Genomic DNA, 7,318 nt, shown 5'->3' with positions numbered 1-7,318 from the left:
CTTAACCTCTCCTTCACAATGGACTCCCAAATCAATACCCTCCCAGCGCATCCCAAACATGGACCTGTCTGCTCCTGCAGCCTTCACGGAATTCTCCGCATCTTGAGGGGCCGAGCCCTCACCTTGAGGGGCTAGGCCCACGCCGGACTGATTTCCGCCCCGCCGGCCGGCGGGAAAGGCCTTTGGTGCTCCGCCAGCTGGCGCGAAACTGACTTTGCTGTGCGGCGCATGCGCGGGAGCGTCAGCGGCCGCTCACTGCACCCCCGCGCATGCGCAGTGGAGGGGTTCTCTTCTGCCCCTGCCATAGTGGAGACCATGGCGAAGGCGGAAGGAAAAGAGTGCCATCACGACACAGGCCCGCCCGCGGATCGGTGGGCCCCGATCGCGGGCCAGGCCACCGTGGGGGCACCCCCCCGGGACCAGATCGCCCCATGTCCCCCCCAGGACCCCGGAGCCCTCCCGCGGCGCCTTGTCCCGCCGGTAAGAGAGGTGGTTTGATTCTCGCCGGCGGGACAGGCATTCCAGCAGCGGACTTCGGCCCATCGCGGGACGGAGAATCGCCGGTGGTGGGCCCGCCAACCGGCGCGGCGCGATTCCCACCCCCGCCGAATATCCGGTGCCGGAGAATTCGGCAACCGGCGGTGGCGGGATTCACGCCAGCCCCCGACGATTCTCCGACCCGGCGGGGGGTCGGAGAATCCTGCCCCATATGTGGAAATCCTATGTCTAGGTTCCCCATTAATTCCTGGCTCACCCTCGACCTGCAGGTTGGGCAAGTAAAAATTCAGCTCCTTAATTTCTACCATCACAAATACTTAGGTACCACATTTCTCAATATAATGAGCTTGTTGGTAAATAGCAAGACCTTCCTCCCTGAAAAAAATAACATCATACAAACAAACCACTGATGAAAACACTGGACATCATGGGCACAGAAGTGTGGCTCATGCTCTCTAATGGTTACCAAAACTGACAGCTTCTTGTAGCTGCCCCAATTGACAGTTCTATAATCTCTGTGTACTATTCAATCAGGATCATAAACACTGGCTACCTGTAAAAAGCAGATTGTTTCTTATACATTAAATAATTCAGACAGTCAACATTCCTGAACATTTGATATTTACGTTTAATCGAATAAGTGAAACCCTCACTAAAGCAGCCGGTAAGTGATAACATGTTGTTTAATCAAATCAGAAACTATAATTGGCAATATTTACAACTAGAAAATGTGTACATTTGTAGACCTGTGTTTGTTTGTTGTGCTTGCCTTAAGAGTTAAATTCAGAGGACGTTTTTTTAAAACCTCTTGTTTTGTACCTTTTTATTTCAAATTCTGCCATTGTTTCCTTGTAGCATTCTGATTTGGATGAATGATTGAAGGATGAAGGTCACGATCATTAATCTTTAAGTCTGCACTCAATTTTACAGGGCAGTACAGATATGAAGTTGATGATTTCAGTGAAACCCATTTTTTTCCTTTCAGTGGTTTAGTATCTACTAAACAACAAATTCTTTGTAAAGTCCCAAGAATGACAACATTTTACAGCAGCAGAAATCCATATTCAGATACCCATGATTTTTTTCAAACTCATTTTTGGGTTGTTGTATTGCTGGCAAAACTGGCATTTATTGTCCATTCCTAATTAAGAGGATGTGTATCTGCCATAATGTTTCAGTCTCCCAAATTTTAAGAAATTATATGGAGCCTTTGTGTGTTGAACACTTATTATTTCATTGCTGATTAGGCCAGCATTTATTGGCCATCCTTAATTGCCTTGAGAAGGTGGCAGTAAGTTGGCTTCTTGAACCACTGCAAACCATGTGGTGTGGGTACATCCACAGTGCTGTTAGGGAGCGTGTGCCGGGATTTTGACCCAGCGACAGTGAAGGAACGGTGTTATATTTCCAAGTTGGAATGGCAGGTAGTCTGGAGGGAAACTTCCAGGTGGTGGTGTTCCTATGTATCTGCTGCCCTTGTCCTATTAGATGGTAGTGGCCGTGGATTTGGAAGGTGCTGGAGACGGAACCTTGGTGAGTTCTTGAAGTTCATTTTGTAGATGGTACACAGTGCTGCTGTTGTGCGTTGATGATGGAGGTATTGAATGTTTGTGAATGGAGTGCCAATCAAGTGGGCTGCTTTATCCTGCATAGTGTCAACCTGCTTGAGTGTTATTGGAGCTGCATTCATCCAAGCAAGGGGAGAGCATTCCAACAGACTCCTGACTTGTGCGTTGCAGATGGTGGACAGACTTTGGGGAATGAGCAGGTGAGTTAGTCAATGCAGAATTTATATGGCTGGCCCAGTTCAGTTTCTGGTCAATGGTAAACCCCCAGGCTGTTAATGATGGAGGGTTCAGTGATGGTGATGTAATTGAATGTCATGGGGAGGTGGTTAGATTCTCTCTTGTTGGAGATGATCACTGCCAGGCACTTGTGTGATGTGAATGTCACTTTCCTTTTATTAGCCCAAGCTAGAGTGTTGTCCTGTTCCTGTGCATTCAGGACTAACCTGGTTTGTTTTCTGAGGAGTTGTGAATTGTGCTGAACGTTGTACAATCATTTTCAAACATCACCACTTATGATGGCGTGAAGGTCACTGCTGAAGCAGCTGAAGATGGTTGCACCTCCAACACTACCATGAGGAACTACTGCTGGGTTTTCTATTATTGGAGATGGTCATTGCCTAGCACTTGTGTGGCACAAATATTGCTTGCCACTTATCAGCCCAACCCTTAATGCTTCCCAGGTCTTGCTTCTTATGGGCATGGACTGCTTAGTATCTGAGGAGTCACAAATGATCCTGAAAATTGTTTGAACATTTCCTCTTTTGACCTTATGATGGAGAAAAGTCATTGATGAAGCAGCTGAAGACGATTGGGCCTTGGGCACCACACTGAGGAACTGCTACAGTGATGTCCTGGCACTGAGATGATTGACTTCCAACAATTACAACCATCTTTCTTCATGCCCGGTATGACGGCAACCAGTGGTGAGTTTTCCCTAATTCACATTGACTCCAGTTTTACTAGGTCTCCTTGATGCCATAGTCAGTCAAATGCTGCCTTAATGCCAAGGGCTTCCACCCTCACTTCACCTCAGTTCTTGTATCCACCTTTGGTGCAAGGCCAGGAGCTGTGTGTCCTGACAGGACCCAAACTGAGTGTCAGTCAACGGATTATTACTGTGTATGTGCAGTTTGATAGTTCTGTCAAAGACCCTTCAATCATTTTATAGATGATTGAGAATAGACTGGTGGGTTGGTAATTGGCTGAGTTGAATATACCTAGGCGGTTTTCCATATTGCTGGGAAAACACCAGTGTTGTAGCTGTATTAGAACAGCTTTGCTAAGGGCGCAGCGATTTCTGGAGCACATGCCTTTGGTACTATTGCCAAATATTGCTCGGGCCCGCAGTCTTTGCAGTAACCAGTGCCTTCAGCCATTTTCTCATCTCGTGTGGCGCAAATCCAATTGGCTGAAGACTGAGGGGATCTCCAGAGATGGCTACAATGGATTATCTACTCGGCATGTCTGGCTGAAGATGGTTGCAAATGCTTCAGCCTTGTTTTTTGCACCGATGTGTTGGTCTTCTCCATCATTGAGGATGGTGATATTTGTGGAGCTTCCTCCTCCGAGTTGTTTAATTGTTCACTGCTATTCATTGGCAGGATGGCAGAGCTTAGATCTGAACTGTTGGTTGTGAGATCACTTAGCTCTGTTTATCTCGGGCTGCTTTTGCTGTTTGGCATGCATGTGATCCTGTGTTGTACCTGCACAGAGACACCCCATTTTTAGGTATGCCTAATGCTGCTCTTGGCATGCTCTTCATTGAACCAAGGTTGATCTCCCGGTTTTATGGTAATTGTTGAGTGGGGCAAATGCCGGGCCAAAATGTTATAGATTGTGGTTGTATAGAATTCATGATGGCCCAAATGCCTCATGAATGGCCAGTTTTGAGTTGTTAGATCTGCTCTAAATGTCAAAATTCATCTCCACAAGGACCGTGCAGTGCCTCCTACAAATACTGTCATGGGCAGGTGCAACTGTGACAGGTAGATTGGTGAGCACAAGCTCAAGAAGGTTTTCCCTCTTGTTTGTCAACCATTTGGTGATGGACATTGAAGTCTTCCACCTAGATTGCATTCTGTGCCCCCTATTACTCCAAGTGGTGTTAATCAGTTCAGGAGGTGTTGTAGGTGATAACCAGCAGGAACTTTCTTTTCCCATGTTTGACCTGATGCCACGAAACTTCATGGTGTTCAGAGGTGATACTGAGAACTCCAAGGGCAATTTCCTCTGGACTGTATATCACTGTACCATCACCTCAGGTGAGTCTGCCTTCTCGGCTGGATAGGGCAAAGTCAGGGATGGTGATGGTAGTGTCTGGGACATAGTAACGCTCACAGAATCATACCTTACAGACAATGGCAGACTGTTGCTTATCTAGTCTGTGAGACAGCTCTCCCACTGGGGGCCCAGATGTGAGTAAGGCGGCATTTTCAGGATTTAAGTTTGCTGTTGTCATTTCCCGGTGCCAAAGTCGATGGTGCGTGGTCTGTTTAGTTTTTGTCTTTTCTGTACCAGTTTGATGCAATCTCAGAGGGCATTTAAGAGTTTGAAATGACATATAGACTAAACCAGGGGAAGACGGCAAGGTTCCTTCCCTAAAGGACATTTGCGAACAAGATGGGTTTTCAAGACCATTGACAATGGCTCCATGGTCACTAATACCAAGATAAGGGCTGGATTCTCCGATTCTGGGGCTATGTCCTCATGCTGGCGTGGGAACGTGGAGGAAAACTGGCACAAAACGACCACCGATTCCCTGTTTTGCTGGAGGCTAGTAGATTGGCAGTGTAGCTGTCGATGTGCCCTGGAGAATTGCCTGGTCTGTGGCCGCGCATGCGCACGGCGGCGGCCTGCAGCGGCCGTGCCGTGCTTCATGGCAGAGGCCGCTCGCGGACCCAGCCCGCGAAATAGTCCCCCCTCTTCGGCCGGCTCACCCGCCCCGAACCACCCCTTGCAGTGCCTCCAGCCCCGAATAATGTACCCCCCTGCCCGCGGATCGGCCCTCCCCCGACTGTGACAGCGCTGGACTGAGTTCGCAGACACCACGCTGAGTTCCCGATGGATGAGACCATGAAAGACCCATGCCATCGGGAACTCGGCCGGTCTGGGCCGGAGCATCGGGGGGGGGGTCTCAGGCAATGTCCTGAGGCCGTCGATATGTGGCGCAGCGTGCTCTCCGAGCACGTCGCTTTGGAGGGGGCGGAGCATTGCAAAGCGGCACCGCCCCCGACTCGGTCGTAAACTTGGATTCTCCGGCCGTTCGTCGAACGCGATTTCGGTGTCGGCGACCGGAGAATCCAGCCCAAGCTTTTTAATTCCAGATTTATGAACTGAATTGAAATTCCACCCTCTGCCATGGTTGGATTCAAACCCATGTTCCCAGAACATCAATTAGCCACTAGTGTGGTGATGTTACCACTATGCCAGGCTTCCCCCTCCTCCTCTCTACCCCTCACCACCCGTTCCCCACCCCAAAAGAAGAATTTGTTTCTCCCTAACAAGTTTGATATTCTATTGATAATGAACGTGCAAATATATTGCTTCATCTTTTAATTTGTTCCTGTATGATACATATTAGTTGTTAATGAATATGCTGTTTTTGTGGAGAACTAAAATACATATATGGGCTGAATTTTCCTGTTCTTCCTGGTGGCGGGATCTTCTGGTTTCCTGTTCCCTGGAGGCAGGACGGGCGAGCTACACAGAATTCCATAGAAAATGGCATGACCGGTAGATTCCGCCACTGGCCAATGCGAGCCACCTCCATTGTTGGAAAAAATGCTACGGGGGGACCTGGAAAATCCCACCCATAGTTTAGACAAGTAATAGTGTTTGAAAGTGGAAATCCATTCTGTTAGTGACAAATTAAAAATGTCACAAGAGCAATCATTAATTTGCAATTGAGTGGATAGTAAACAATATAACTTAGCAGTTAGCGTTGTGATCTTAGTGAACAGTCACTTCATGCATTAGAACATAGAACATACAGTGCAGAAGGAGGCCATTCAGCTCATCGGGTCTGCACGGACCGACTTAAGCCCTCACTCCCACCCTATCCCTGTAACCCAATAACCCCTCCTAACCTGTTTTGGACACAAAGGGCAATTTATCATGGCCAATCCACACAACCTGCACGTCTTTGGACTATGGGAGGAAACCGGACCACCCGGAGGAAACCCACGCAGACACGGGGAGAATGTGCAGACTCCGCACAGACAGTGACCCAGCGGGGAATCGAACCTGGGCCTCTGCCGCTGTGAAGCCACAGTGCTATCCACTTGTGCTACCGTGCTACCCACGTGTGATAATCGACTGTTCACTATTTTAAAAAAGATGTGAATCTTTCTTTAAGTATGTTGATAATAACATGCAGGAGGCAGCAGAATGCGATGCGAATGCTTTAAATGTCCATGCAGTAATATCGAATAAATTTCAAATTGTTAAGAAAACATTGTGACTGTGCTAGTTAGGAAATGTTTAATGCTTTGCAGACAGCTTTTGTAGACCCGAACAGCCAGGCATGAACATGCTGCGAAAAAGTCAGGAATCTTCTAACTTTTGAAAAACTTCAGCCGGTGTCAGGGATATTTCCAGGTTTGAACCCCGCACAGATCAGTGTTGTACTGAGAGGGGGTCAATTCTAGGAGGCCAAATAACAGGCTTCATCTGCATCTACCACCCAATTAACCACCCATGGTAAGAAGAAGGCCGCATGGGTACTGCAGCACTGGATAAACGATTGCTGCACTGAGAGGGGTGGGCACTGCTGTGGTTGGTGTAGTATTAGGATGATTGGGACTGTAGGGGTTAATGGACAGGGAAATTATACCACCCATGTTATGATGTAGAGAGTCACATGGGAGTAGTAGAGTCTAGTAGAAGTCGGCATGAAGATAGCACCTAGTAATGATTGTACCTTGCACACATATATATATATATATGTATTATTAATATATGGTTATTGTTCAACCATATAAGCCTGTATATATCTTCACAAGACTGCATACAACTTGTAACATAGTGGCAGCAGGTGAAGGATCCCAATGTCCTATAAATGGAGAAATAAACAAATTATAGTCCGACCTGACAGAATTACGCTTAACTTGGAGACCGCGGATACACAGCTGGAGATTGCCTATGTAGCTCCATTACAGGCATGGAGGCTGGAGGGCAGAGGAAAAATCCACTGTGCAGTGTGAGAGGACTCCATCAGAACATGTGGAGGTACATTGTAAGACCCAAAAGCTCAG

This window comes from Scyliorhinus torazame, chromosome 11 (assembly GCF_047496885.1).
Source record: "Scyliorhinus torazame isolate Kashiwa2021f chromosome 11, sScyTor2.1, whole genome shotgun sequence".
Taxonomy (NCBI): domain Eukaryota; kingdom Metazoa; phylum Chordata; class Chondrichthyes; order Carcharhiniformes; family Scyliorhinidae; genus Scyliorhinus; species Scyliorhinus torazame.
The sequence above is the reverse complement of the archived record's forward strand: the minus strand, read 5'-3'. Positions refer to the sequence as shown.